This window comes from Myxine glutinosa, chromosome 8, assembly GCF_964187855.1.
Source record: "Myxine glutinosa chromosome 8, kmMyxGlut1.1, whole genome shotgun sequence".
NCBI classification, from domain to species: Eukaryota; Metazoa; Chordata; class Myxini; order Myxiniformes; family Myxinidae; genus Myxine; species Myxine glutinosa.
This window is the reverse complement of record NC_136268.1, coordinates 17649755-17664127: the sequence shown is the minus strand read 5'-3', so window position 1 is coordinate 17664127 and position 14373 is coordinate 17649755. Positions and strand designations below refer to the sequence as shown.

At 46.6% G+C, this 14373-nt stretch overlaps 1 long non-coding RNA gene across 1 annotated transcript; it reads left to right on the top strand.

Annotated features, from left to right (window-relative positions):
• The first annotated feature begins 6570 nt into the window (after positions 1–6570).
• On the top strand, positions 6571–12893 carry LOC144893139 (uncharacterized). Its single transcript, XR_013624205.1, has 4 exons — positions 6571–6734; positions 10342–10427; positions 10540–10579; positions 12754–12893. It is a non-coding gene; the product is annotated as an uncharacterized LOC144893139 (long non-coding RNA).
• Positions 12894–14373: the final 1480 nt, after the last annotated feature.

Below are 14373 nucleotides of genomic sequence, written 5' to 3'. Positions count from 1 at the left end.
ACCCCCTGGCATCTTACGTTTCATGATTTTTTTAATGTTCTTTGATATATAAGATGATAATTTCAAAACATTACCCCTCTGGGAAAGTGTCCAAACGACCTTAATCGGATAACTTTAGACACTAGGGGTCCGGTTGCTTAATGCGCCATTTTTGGTCCACCAGATTAAGGGTGTGTGGTCATATTATGGTCTATAACTTTATTGATATACACATATCACATTTGCATATATCAATAGAATGGTGATGTATTGATCTCTCCGTTGGTGTATTATATAACTATAATTGACAATTACTAAAGTCACCAGATATATTTGAGTGCATGTGCAACATATTGTGAGTTACCGAAAAAGGGGCATTTTCTCACGATACATCGAAACGTTGTTTGAAAAAAAATTACATCACAATAATTAATTTGCATAAACGTATTATTACAAACTAACATATAAACATTCAAATGTGTTTAACTAATTTGATTACATATCAATAACATACCCAATGTTCATAGTTCTGATGTTGTCAAACTATTGTCTATTCGTTGTCCGAATCATCGTCAGATTCCAATAGATTTTCTCCGTCCCCAGCTGTGTCTTTCTTGTTCTCACACATGCCATCCTTGCATGTGCATGCCCCAGTGCAACAACTGAGACCGTTGCGTCGGCAGGAGCACCTCATGTCACTGCATTTCTGGCATTTGCAGCTGATACATTCCAGGATTGACATAGGTGCAGGGCTTACATCCATCCACAGTATGCTGATCTCATGACCAATAACATCCCATCCATGCCCTTGGGCAGAAGGAATCACTGGGCAACGCTGCAAGCACCTGCTCCAAATGGCAGCTTGGAAGTTAGCACGTCTGAGATGTTTCTCAGCTACATTTTGACATGGCGAAAGTCTGCTAGGGTCAGTTGTCTGACATCCAAACATGGCATGTCAGACATCATTGACACGGGTCTGTCGCTTATCGCCGTACAGTCTACAGATGGCGCCTTCACCTGCCGTGAGCTGTTGTGAGGTCATATCAAAAGTACTACCTAAATCCATCATCGTGCTTCTGAAGGTGGCGTCGTCCTTGAGGAGTTTGAACCCAACAGCCTTTCCTCTTCCAACGAAGGCACTTGTCGAGTCACATCCGCTGAATGCATGGTACCTGGAAGAGCTTTGCATATATCTGGTCCTAGCTTCTTGCCGATAGCAGTCAGGTCGATGTATCGCTTGCGCTGTTCTGTATGCGAAATATCAGCTGTGCTTGGATTGTGAAACTTGCATAAAGCGCAATCACGACTACGTCGGTGTCTGGGGATTTGATTACGATTGACTGTGCCCCCTGTTCCGATGCGTGAGCAGCATGTAGGGGCATCCTAGTATCCGCTTCTTCATGGGAAGACTCCAAGGTGCTGACTTCTGATTTCACTACGCTGCTGTTATCTTCACTGACTTTAAGTTGGAAGCATTATCCGCTGATGTGTCGAACGTGAATACAGCTGGGACTTTCACATTTGAACACAGCCCCCCCCCCCCCCCCCCGGAAATTTTAAAAAATTGATCGTCAGAAACGGCATTGGTATACAAGATCGAGGCTCATGAAAGAACAAACATTAATCACACAAAAAGTCAAACCGACACATAAAACACAAAATAAGGGGAGCGGTAGACAAGATGGGGAGAGAGGGGCCAGGACACAAACACAACATTTGAGGGCAGGGACATCGAGAGAACTGTGGGAGGGAGAGGGCTTGGAGGGAGGTGGGAGAGGTATAAAACATATGGACACCACAAGGACTTCCAGGAAAGAAGTTGGAATTTCGAAAAAGTGTATCTGGGGTGAATTAGCGGGGGTAGAAAAGATCAAGGTTTTGGATGGGGGAAGATAAGAGATGGTGGTGAACAGCTGTTTTAAAGACCTGGAGGGAGGAGTGGGATTGAAGAGAGTGAGGGAGTTTGTTCCAGAGGCGGGAGAAAAGGGGAATGAAAGAGTGAAGGTGAGCAGAGAGCCTAGATTTTGGCAGTTTAACCATAAGAGGGTCCGGTTGCTGGCAGATCTTGTGCGACCTGTAGGAATATTTGGGGGACAGAGCACAGAGAGAGCTGGGGGAGCAAGGCCAGAGAGGAGTCGGTGGAAGACAGAAAGACCACCAACCTGCCTGCGGTGAGTGAGTGAAAGGCCCTCGGAGTTAGCTTCATCGCAGGAGATTCAAAAGGGGTTGGGAGCCGTCGGAACCTCATCCTGTGTGTTAAGGCATAGTCATCTGCCATGGTTGCTGCCTCATACAACTTTGGTACTTTCCTTTCCTCCTGATGTACTTTAATGTCCTCGTGGACACACTGTTGGAATTCCTCCACCAGGATCAATTGTCGCAATAGTTCGAAGTCTTTCCCAACCCCTTTTGAATTTCGTGCGTTCTTGGAAGTTTCTGCAGTTCCTTGTGTTCTTCCGTGATCCAACAGTTCAACAGATTCGTGATGACTAATGGTCAGATAGAGGAAGTGGGGAAACGACTTGCCCAGCTGTTCCTTCTGCTATAGATTGATGAATTTTGTAGGTGTGTGTGTGTGTGTGTGTGTGTGTGTGTGTGTGTGTAGGTGTGTGTGTGTGTGTGTGTGTGTGTGCGGCATGTTTTTTGTGCAGTTCTACTGGAGCTTTCTGATATGGAATTTCTGATTTGTGTATTTCTCGCGAAATGATTGTTATGATCTGAATTAATTAGTCTCATTAACTACAAAGAATCCAGAAGAATTCCCATGTTTCTAAATGCACGCCATGTTAAGGGTATAGAGCAGCTTCATAGGTCCTTCCATGGCATGCCATTCTCATTAATAAATAAATACCAAAAACAATGATAATATTTTACAAACCATTTATTCCAACTCAAGCACTATAGGAGGCAGGTATGCTGCAAGGCCATGAAAGGCGATGAAAATTTGGTCCATTTGGACCAACGGGCTCACTCGTAGATATATAAGACCTGAGCACTCCCATAGTGTGAAATGATGGCGATGACAGACTGTGTGCTGGTCAAAGCCTGGCACAGCCATGCTCCGAGGTTCTGAAGCTCAAGGCGGGGGGTTCTCCCCACAAAGCCTGGCACAGCCATGCGCTGAGGTTGTGAAGCTCAAGGCATGGGATTCTCCCCACAAAGCCTGGCACAGCCATGCGCCGAGGTTGTGAAGCTCAAGGCATGGGATTCTCCCCACAAAGCCTGGCACAGCCATGCGCCGAGGTTCTGAAGCTCAAGGCATGGGATTCTCCCCACAAAGCCTGGCACAGCCATGCGCCGAGGTTGTGAAGCTCAAGGCAGGGCGTTCTCCCCACAAAGCCCGGCACCGCCATGCGCTGAGGTTGTGAAGCTCAAGGCAGGGCGTTCTCCCCACAAAGCCTGGCACAGCCATGCGCCGAGGTTGTGAAGATCAAGGCATGGGATTCTCCCCACAAAGCCTGGCACAGCCATGCGCCGAGGTTGTGAAGCTCAAGGCAGGGCGTTCTCCCCACAAAGCCCGGCACCGCCATGCGCTGAGGTTGTGAAGCTCAAGGCAGGGCGTTCTCCCCACAAAGCCCGGCACCGCCATGCGCTGAGGTTGTGAAGCTCAAGGCAGGGCGTTCTCCCCACAAAGCCTGGCACAGCCATGCGCCGAGGTTGTGAAGATCAAGGCATGGGATTCTCCCCACAAAGCCTGGCACAGCCATGCGCCGAGGTTGTGAAGCTCAAGGCAGGGCGTTCTCCCCACAAAGCCCGGCACCGCCATGCGCTGAGGTTGTGAAGCTCAAGGCAGGGCGTTCTCCCCACAAAGCCTGGCACAGCCATGCGCCGAGGTTGTGAAGATCAAGGCAGGGGATTCTCCCCACAAAACAGATCAGATTGGACAGCGGAATGTGAATTATTTTATTAATCGTAAATTTTGCTATTTTGCAATAGACGGCGCTTGTGTTTCTGAACGAAAATGTCACATACATCATGTGGAGATATGGTGAAGTCATGGTGTATGTTCATGAGGGCCAGAGATGCCATCCGACTTTCTCCCATGGAATTTCTTCGGTAGGCCTTCAGACGACGCACGCAAGAAAATGAGCGTTCGGCCTCACAGGAGCCTCCAGGGAGGGTGCATCCAATATGGAGTAGGACTTTGATGGATGGAAATTCGTCTCCATCTGCTGCGCAGAAACAATCCATGAATGTGCGTGGAAGCGTGTTGTTGGGCTTCCTTCTCCAAAACATCTGCAGTCTCTAAGCTCATTTATCAGTCCTGCAGGATGTTCCATGTCGTTTTTCCAACGCAACAGCTTCTGATGTAGGTAGGGCTGGAATGTCGCAGGTATCGGCGATTATTGCGGATGGCATCAGCAGAAACAGATCACTACCTTCCCGGTTTTCAGCGCAGAATCGGTATCCATTTCCTGGCTGAGGTGGTGGAATGGACATGTTTCTGAGGTAGAAGAGCAAGCGAGTATTCACGGCAGTGTTTGGACGATAGATTTGTCGTTTTACAACTCTCGGCATTGTGACATCACCTCCTACAGATTCTATCATGGCCTTGGCGTGATCGAACCACAGAGAGAATTCAGTTTCTGCATTTGACCGTAGTTAAGTGAGCGCGTCCTTCTTGTCGTCAATCATAGAGTATGCCTCCAGCACATCCATGTAGAGTATGCCTCCAGCACATCCATATAGAGTATGCCTCCAGCACATCCATGTGGAGTATGCCTCCAGCACATCCATATAGAGTATGCCTCCAGCACATCCATATAGGGTATGCCTCCAGCACATCCATATAGGGTATGCCTCCAGCACATCCATACAGAGTATGCCTCCAGCACATCCATACAGAGTATGCCTCCAGCACATCCATGTAGAGTATGCCTCCAACACATTCATGTGGAGTATGCCTCCAGCACATCCATATAGACTATGCCTCCAGCACATCCATGTAGAGTATGCCTCCAACACATTCATGTGGAGTATGCCTCCAGCACATCCATATAGACTATGCCTCCAGCACATCCATATCGAGTATGCCTCCATCACATCCATATAGAGTATGCCTCCAGCACATCCATGTAGCTTGTAGAGTATGCCTCCAGCACATCCATACAGAGTATGCCTCCAGCACATCCATGTAGAGTATGCCTCCAGCACATCCATATCGAGTATGCCTCCATCACATCCATATAGAGTATGCCTCCAACACATCCATGTAGAGTATGCCTCCAACACATTCATGTGGAGTATGCCTCCAGCACATCCATATAGACTATGCCTCCAGCACATCCATATCGAGTATGCCTCCATCACATCCATATAGAGTATGCCTCCAACACATCCATGTAGAGTATGCCTCCAACACATTCATGTGGAGTATGCCTCCAGCACATCCATATAGGGTATGCCTCCAGCACATCCATACAGAGTATGCCTCCAGCACATCCATGTGGAGTATGCCTCCATTACATCCATATCGAGTATGCCTCCAGCACATCCATGTAGAGTATGCCTCCAGCACATCCATACAGAGTATGCCTCCAGCACATCCATGTAGAGTATGCCTCCATTACATCCATATAGAGTATGCCTCCAGCACATCCATGTAGAGTACGCCTCCAGCCCATCCATGTAGAGTATGCCTCCATTACATCCATATAGAGTATGCCTCCAGCACATCCATATAGAGTGTGCCTCCAGCACATCCATGTAGAGTATGCCTCCAGCACATCCATATAGAGTGTGCCTCCAGCACATCCATGTAGAGTATGCCTCCAGCACATCCATATAGAGTATGCCTCCAGCACATCCATATAGAGTATGCCTCCAGCACATCCATATAGAGTATGCCTCCATTACATCCATGTAGAGTATGCCTCCAGCGCATCCATATAGAGTAAGCCTCCAGCACATCCATATAGAGTATGCCTCCAACACATTGATGTAGACTCTAGACCGTTGGACCATCTGGAACAGTGGTTCTCAACTCATTTCAGTTGATGGACTACCAGGCCAATCAAAACTTTTTGTGGACCACCTCCTTTTTGAGACATGATAAAAAAAATAGTAGACGACAAACATATTGGTTTGAAATTTATTTCTCATGCCATGTGACTTTGGACAATGTTCCTGTGGACCACCGTAAAAAGTCATCATGGACCACCAGTTGAGAACCACAAATCGAGAACCTTCTAGACACACACCACGTAAACATCTATTGTCTTCTGGCAAAACTCAGACTATACTTTTTTTTCAGCAAGTACTGTAATGAGCAATCTCTGGCCACCCAAAGGGTGGGTAGAGGTTGTGGGTGCGTACTCTGCTGATATACTCAAATGGGGAAAGTCATATCTGCTTACTGAAAGGTATGGCAATGAAGGCAGTACCTGTGGCTGAAGAACGTTTGGTCTTCAGCAACTGTTACTAAACCTTTCGTGACTTTGTGAAAGCTAAAGCTCAACTTCTTTTCTCATTACTGGAGTCTGATGTTAAAAATCCAGGAAGTCTATCTCTGTCATTGGCTTCTCGTTATTAACTGCAGCCAAGATGACAGGTTTCGTTTGGTGATCGGTCCGAGTACCACTTTCTTTGCAAATGAAATGTTTTCGCCTGTCTGCTTATCTGCCTGAAAATGTTTTTATTGTAAACCCCCTTCCCTTTTTACCTTCGCCCCCCTCCCCCCAGATTCGGACAAATCTGCAGTTGCAGCAGCCAAAGTGGCACAAGAACGTGCTGCCATAGTTGCCAAGTATGACAAGGCAAGTGACTGTTATTCTGGGGAAGGTGATGGCAGCAGGGACAGTCGATAGGTTTAAACTGGAGTTGCATAAGTACTTGGAAGCAATGAGCGTAGAGGGGTGTGTTGGCATGAACTAAGTTGGCAGGAATTAGAATGGTCGGTATTTTAGGATTGGCTAGGTGTTTTTGAGTAGTGATGTCTGTAAGTTGGAGATGTCTAATTACGTGTCTTGGTATCGTGTGAAATGGGAATGTGTCGCTAATTTTTTTTTCAAGCCCCCGCCCCATAGAATAAGGGAATGCTTATACCTTTGTGTAGGGTTTCTTTATATAATTAGTTCCCCCAATTTTAAATGTACCTCAGAGTTTCTTCAACCCCTACGACTACTAACCCCCCATTTGGGGTTTTTTTCTTCTTCGTCCTTTTTTCTTGCCAATGTCTTTTTTTATTTTTTTTTATTTTTTTGTATACAAGATCGAGGCTCGTGAAAGAGCGAACATTAATCACACAGAAAGACAAACAGACACACAAAACAAATAACATCGGGAGCGGTAGACAAGATGGGGAGAGAGGGGGAAGGACACAAACACAACATTTGAGAGCAGGGACCGAGAGACATGGAGACATCGAGAGAACTGTGGGAGGGAGAGGGCTTTGGGGGGGAGGCATGGGAAGGGGGGGGGGGATGGGAGAGGTATAAAACATATGGACACTGCCAAGACTTCCAGGAAAGAAGTTGGAATTTCAAACAAGGTGGATCTGGGGTGAATTAGTGGGGGTAGAAAAGATCAAGGTTTTGGATGGGGGAAGATAAGAGATGGTGGTGAACAGCTGTTTTGAAGACCTGGAGGGAGGAGTGTGATGAAAGTGAGTGTGGGAGTTTGTTCCAGAGGCGGGAGAAAAGAGGAATGAAAGAGTGAAGGTGAGCAGAGAGCCGAGATTTCGGCAGTTTAACCATCAGAGGGTGGCTGGCAGATCTTGTGCGACCTGTAGGAATATTTGGGGGACAGAGCACAGAGAGAGCTGGGGGAGCAAGGCCGGAGAGGAGTCGGTAGAAGACAGAAAGACCACCTACCTGCCTGCGGTGAGTGAGTGAAAGGCCCTCAGAGATAGCTTCATCGCGGGAGATTCCAATGATTCTGAAAGCTTTGGATTCAACAGCGTGAAGCCGAGCCAGGTGTGAGGCAGGAGCACCAGCCCATAGGGGAGAACAGTATTCCATTGAGCTGCGGATGAAAGCCTTGTATGTGGTGAGGAGCTCAGGTGTGCCTAGGAAGGACTTCGCACGACGGAGGATGCCCAGTCGGCGACTGGCTTTGGAGGCCAGCTTGGAAATGTGGTTTTCCCAAGAAAGATCATGGCAGATGGTGAGACCCAAAAGCTTGAGCGACAGAACTTCTTGGAGAGGATTGTTGAGAAAGTAGATGGGAGGGTTGTCCAGTCGATCTTTTCGGAGAGACATAGTAAGAGTGTGAGATTTGTCAGGATTGAAAGACATGTTCCACATGTTTGACCAGTCTGTGATTTTGTCCAGGTCTTCAGAGAGTGAGGAGGCTGCAGACTGCCGATCTGAGGGAAGAGGAATGGAGCGGCAGAGAGTGGAGTCATCAGCAAAGAGATACAGAGGATTTTCCAGAGAGTCGGAGAGATCATTGATAAAGACCAGAAAAAGCACAGGGCCCAGCACACTGCCTTGTGGAACTCCAGCCTGAACGGGAAGGGGAGATGAGAGAAATCCATTCAGGGCCACACGTTGACTACGACCAGAGAGGAAGTCCGCAAGCCATGCATGGAGATTTCCATGGATACCATAGGAGGAGAGTTTGGTGAGCAGAGCTGGGTGCCAGACCGTATCGAAGGCACGTGATATGTCAAGGGAGACAGCTCTGATTTCCTGTTTGGCATTGAGGACCTCCATCCATTGTTGAGACAGCAGAAGCAGCATGTCCAGAGTAGAGTGACCTGGTCTGAAACCAAATTGATGATCAGAGATCAAGCCATTGGAGAAGAGGAAAGATTTCATATCCGAAGCAATGATGGATTCCATGACTTTGCTGATAATTGGGAGCAGGCTGATTGGTCTGTAGTTGCAAGGATCTGTTTTTGCACCTTTTTTGTGTAAAGCGGTAATGTTTGCTGATTTCCAGGATGCTGGCAGATGACCTTGAGCAAAAGATAGGGTGAAAAGAACAGAGAGAGGGTGAGATAGAGCGGCAGAGCAGGATTTTAGGACCCGTGGGCTGATGCCATCTGGTCCAGTTGCAGAATCAGAGTCGAGGTTTGACAAAAACTCCTCCACCTTGTCAGGAGAGAAGGTCACAGAGTCCAGGAGCAGTTTGGTTCGACTGGGAAAGGTGGGAACAGAGAGAGATGGGTTTGGGACTAAGGATTTTGAGGCAAACACAGAGTTGAGGCATTCGGCAAATCTCGGAGTTGTCTGAGCTGAATCTCGGAGTTGTCTGGGATTTTCGGAATGAAATTTTGCATTAATATTGGGAATAAAAATTATGTGGAGTTTTATGTAAATATTTTTATTCCTCCACCGACTAAGTTACCAGAGGCATTGTTTAAGGATTGTCCGCATGTCCTTGCGTCCGTAATAGGTTTTCATTACCATGATAACTTAAGAATGGCCGGAAGGGATCCAAGTCAAACTTGGTACAAGTATGTATAATGATACGAAGATGAACTGATTCGATTTTGAGGTCAAGAGGTCAAAGGTCAGATGTCCCATGAGGTGAAATTTCTGTTACCACGACAAATTGTGAACCAGTGATGTGATTTTTTTAACCAAAATAGGTACAAGTATATATTATGATGCAAAGATGAACTTATTAGATTTCAGCATCAAAGGTCAGAGGTCATGTTGGGTAAAATGTGGTACTTGAGAACAGCTGAAGGGATTTAAATCAAAATTGGTAAAAGTATGTATAATGATGTAATAATGTATACAGAGGCATATCAGTCGACATTGTAGAGTACTGTCGTTGGTGTTGATATTGACCTATTTTTTACAGTCATGACCTAATTATAGACGATTTAACATTTTTCAAATGTTTAAGGTCAGAGTCATATCGTACCGGTGTGTACCCCGGTTTAGAATAGGTACACCGTATCCCTGCGTGTCGTAAGAGCGTGACCAAGGGTTGGCGTCAGGAAGGGCATCCGGCCATAAAAACATTTCCTCAAAAATAGAACCATGACAATTTGGAGAAGATTGTCATGGGGACCGCAAGGCTAACCCCCACTCTTGCAGGGAAAATGGCCTTAAAATGCCTGTTGTTGTGTGGTTTGTCATATCGTGGTTTGAAAAGAAGATGCCATCATTGGATTGTGAGCCGTTGAGAGATGGAGCTAAAAATGATATATGGCATGATATTTCAAAAAGTTGTGGACAGATTCAGACGAAACTAGGTAGATAAGTTGGTTAGATGACAAGAACAAGGCGATTAGATTTTGGTTGAGGTCGAGAATCGAGATCTGGCCTATCAGTGGATACAAAACATAAACTGTTCAGCCTGGCGGAGATGTGCGCTCTACCGAGTGCTGTTGTCGTCTTGCTGATTTTCTTTGAACTGCGTGCACCAAGGTCCAGTTTTGTTGTTTATTTTATTTTACCGTTTCAGGGCCGTGAGGAAGGAGGAACGATCGACCCCTGGGAAGACTGTGATTTTAGACTCTATAAAGTTACTGACCACTTTGGCTTCCTGCAGTGAGTAATGAGCTGTTGGATAAGTTTGCTTTGTTTCGATGACAACTTATCTGCAAACCTTGGTCCACAAAATTATGTTGGTTAATGTACCTGCTTTGAACTTACCTTTCAGCCAAGAAGAGCTTGCAACACCAAATGCGGAGGAGGAGAAGGTCAGTTGTGTAAAATCGATCTCTGGGTTGCTCTGGATGCTTGTTTGGTGCAGGTCTCTTCGTTTGGTTTTGGCATGGTTTTTTTTTTTTTTTAATACAGAATTTAAACGTAGAGCAGCAATAAAGGCTGGAAAGGGTGGAAATGCGAATGGTTCAGTGGATGTGCGGAGTATCGTTGAGAGAGAGGAAGACAAATGATGAATTGCGAAAGATGATGGGAATAGAGCCTGTGATGGATGCTGTGAAGAGGAACAGGTTGAGATGGTTTGGTCATGTGTTGAGGAAGGATGCATGTGACTGGTTGAGTAGAGTGATGGAAATGAATGCAGAAGGAAGTAGAGGACGGGGAAGACCGAGAAAGACTTGGCTGAAGGTGTTGGAAGAAGAAATGCGGGCAAGGGGATTAGCAAGGGGAGATGCAGAGAATAGGGCAAAATGGAGAAGATTGTCATGGGGCCCGCAAGGCTAACCCCCGCTCTTGCAGGGAAAATGGCCTTAGAATGCCTGTTGTTGTTTTTGTATACAGAATATAGGCTCGTGTAAGAGCTAACACATTGAACATGAAAAGATGCACAGACACATAAAACATGCAATGAAGGGAGCAGGAGACAAGAGGGGGAGGGAGGGAAGTACACAAGCACAACAACAGAAGAGAACAGGGACGTCGGTAGATCTGTGGAAGGGGGAGGGCTGGGGGAGGAGGGAGAGGTACACGGTTTAAAGCAAATGAACACTTCTAGGAATTTCAGGAAGAAGTTGGGGATTTAAAGGGATAGGGGAAGATGGATGGATGGGGGAAGATGGATGGATGGGGGAAGATAAGAGATGGTGGTGAACAGCTGTTTTAAAGACCTGGAGGGAGGAGAGGGATTGAAGAGTGTGTGGGGTTTGTTTCAGAGGTGGGAGAAAAGAGGAATGAAGGAGTGAAGGTGAGCAGAGAGTCTTGATTTTGGCAGTTTCACCAGAAGAGGGTTGCTGGCAGATCTTGTGTGTCCTGCAGGAATATTTGGGGGACGTAGCACAGACAGAGCAGGGGGAGTAAGGCAGGAGAGGAGTCAGTGGAAGACAGAAAGACCACAAACCTGCCTGCGGTGAGAGAGAGAAAGGCCCTCAGAATCGGCTTCGTCGCGGGAGATTCCAATGATTCTGAATGCTTTGGTTTCAGCCGTGTGAAGCCGAGCTAGGTGTGAGGCAGGAGCACCAGCCCAGAGGGGAGAGCAGTATTGCATTGAGCTGCGGATGAAACCTTTGTATGTGGTGATGAGCTTAGAGTGCCCAGAAAGGACTTCGCACGACGGAGGATGCACAGTTGGCGACTGGCTTTGGAGGCCAGCTTGGAAATGTGGTTTTCTCAGGAAAGATCATGGCAGATAGTGAGACCCAAAAGCTTGAGTGGCAGAACTTCTTGGAGAGGATTGTTGAGAAAGTAGATGGGAGGGTTGTCCAGACGGTCTTTTCGGAGAGACAAAGTGAGAGTATTTGATGTTGGTTGATGATGACGTTGAATCTTTGGCATTGCCATTATTGCCTTGAGATGCTCTGAGGGTCCACCGTGGGAACGTTTTCCCTGCCAGTGTGTCAGAGTGGTGATTGCAGTTCGAACAATAATGATTTTTCATTATTCTGTTCTCCTTTGATTACCTACCTTCAGCCCCTCCCCCCCAACCAGCCTGGTGTTGGCTTAGCGGTTAGGGTGCAGGCTTAGCGGTTAGGGTGCAGGCTTGGGATCCTAGGATCCTGAGTTTGAATCCCGGGCGATCGTTGAATTAACGCCAGGGGGGTTGACTCAGCATCCTTCCGAGGTCGGCAAATTGAGTACCAGCTTGCTGGGATGAATGATCCCGATGTGTACCCCGATTCAGAATTGGTACATATCCCTGCGCATCGTAAGAGGCGACTAAGGGTTGGTGGTTGGTGTCAGGAAGGGCATCCGGCCATAAAAACATTGCCTCAAACACGGAACCATGATTGTCATGGTGCCCGCAAGGCTAACCCCAGCTCTAGCGGGGAAAAATAGCCCTAAAACGATCATTCATTTCATTCAGCCCTTCCCCTCCCCCCTCCACCCCCCAAGTAAAGTTTATCTTCCTTTAGTTAGTGCAGAGTAGTTTATTCGATACGCTTGGTTTTGGGTGTTCTAAATGAAATGTTCGATGTCGCTGCTTATCCCTCAGCAAAAGCACACGGAGATCGAACGAGTGAGCAAATGGGTGAAGATGATTAAAAACTGGGACAAATACAAGAGCAGCGAAAAGGTGAGTTTGAGAAAGTGGACAACGTCGTGTTATTTTGATCCCCACGAACACGTCTGACCCAATGGGATCACCAGGTCGGATGTAAAATTTAGCGATTGATTGTATGTTTGGAATGTGCCAGTAATGCATTTTTTTCACCAGGGTAAGTAGCTTGCACCTTCATCACCTGCATGGCCCACCTGTGTGTGCATGCTCAACTCCACTGGCTAATGCAGCCATTACTTCACCAGCATGATGTTGCAAATGCCTTGTGGTTTTCACCTTTTGAACCCGATACGTTAATGCCTTGGAAATGCATTGGAAGAATGAGGTCACAAATGGTTTAAAAAAATGGTTTAATACAAGGTCTAAGCTAATGGAAGACCTAAGACACAGAACAGATCAGGACACAACATAGCAAAGGGAACAGCAGGGGAAAGGGGAAACACCAACAGCTGGGCAGAGAGAGAAAGTTGACGGAGAAGGACAACCAGCAGATGCAGGTAACGAGGGGTAGGGGAGAACTCGGGGGTGAACAAGATGGATACATAAGGAAAGTTTTGCGAGGGATAGTTAAATGGGTTTAGGAAAGATCATGGTTTTGGATGGGGAAAGACTTGAGATGGTGGTGAACAGCTGTTTTTAAGACCTGGAGGGAAGAATGAGATTGAAGTGTGTATAGAAGGTGGTTCCACAAATGGGAAAAAGAGGAATAAATGAGTGGAGGTGAGCAATGGTTCTGGATTTAGGCAGTTTCACAAGGAAGATGTTGCTGCTGGACCGCGTGCGTCCTGCAGATACCTGAGGGGACAAGGGGAGGGTGGAGGGTGCAACACCAAAAATGAGACTGAAGAAGACAGAGAAGCTACCGACCTGTCGGTGATGGCAAAGTGATAGGCCCATAGATTCAGCTTCATCGCGAGAGATTCCAATGGTTTTGAAAGCCTTGGTTTCCAGGACGTCAATCTGAGCAGGATGTGAGGCAGGGGAACCAGCCTAGAGGGGACAGCAGTATTCTATCAAGCTGCGGATGAAAGCCTTGTATGTGGATAGAAGCTCAGATGTGCCAATGAAGGACTTTGTCAAATGCACGCGATTCGTAGAGATCACCCACCACATCCCATCGCTCACCATGCTAGTTCTGCATCATGTAGTTATTCCATCACAAGAGCAAACCACATCCTCATCCTACAAGTTTGTCGTGTGCCCATTTATGATGCATGAACACTTATTTTGCTGTCTTCCTGCCCGGCAGTCAAACAAAATTGAAAATTATTCCCAACAGGAAATGTAGTTTTTAAGGACTTCATAAAGGTCAAAAACAACAGGCACGGATAACTAATGTACATGTTGTATCATGTGGTGTAATAGCCACTGTGTCAATGGCGGTAAACTTCCAGAATTAATTTTTTCCTTTGAGTGTCACAATCTTTATTTTATTTCAATTTAATTTTATACTTGAACACTGTAGAACACAAATCACCTTCTTATTAATTAACAAAACCTCCGGTATTGCATTACTAGGACATGTGATGTAAGGTGGTGTATAAGACTGCATTG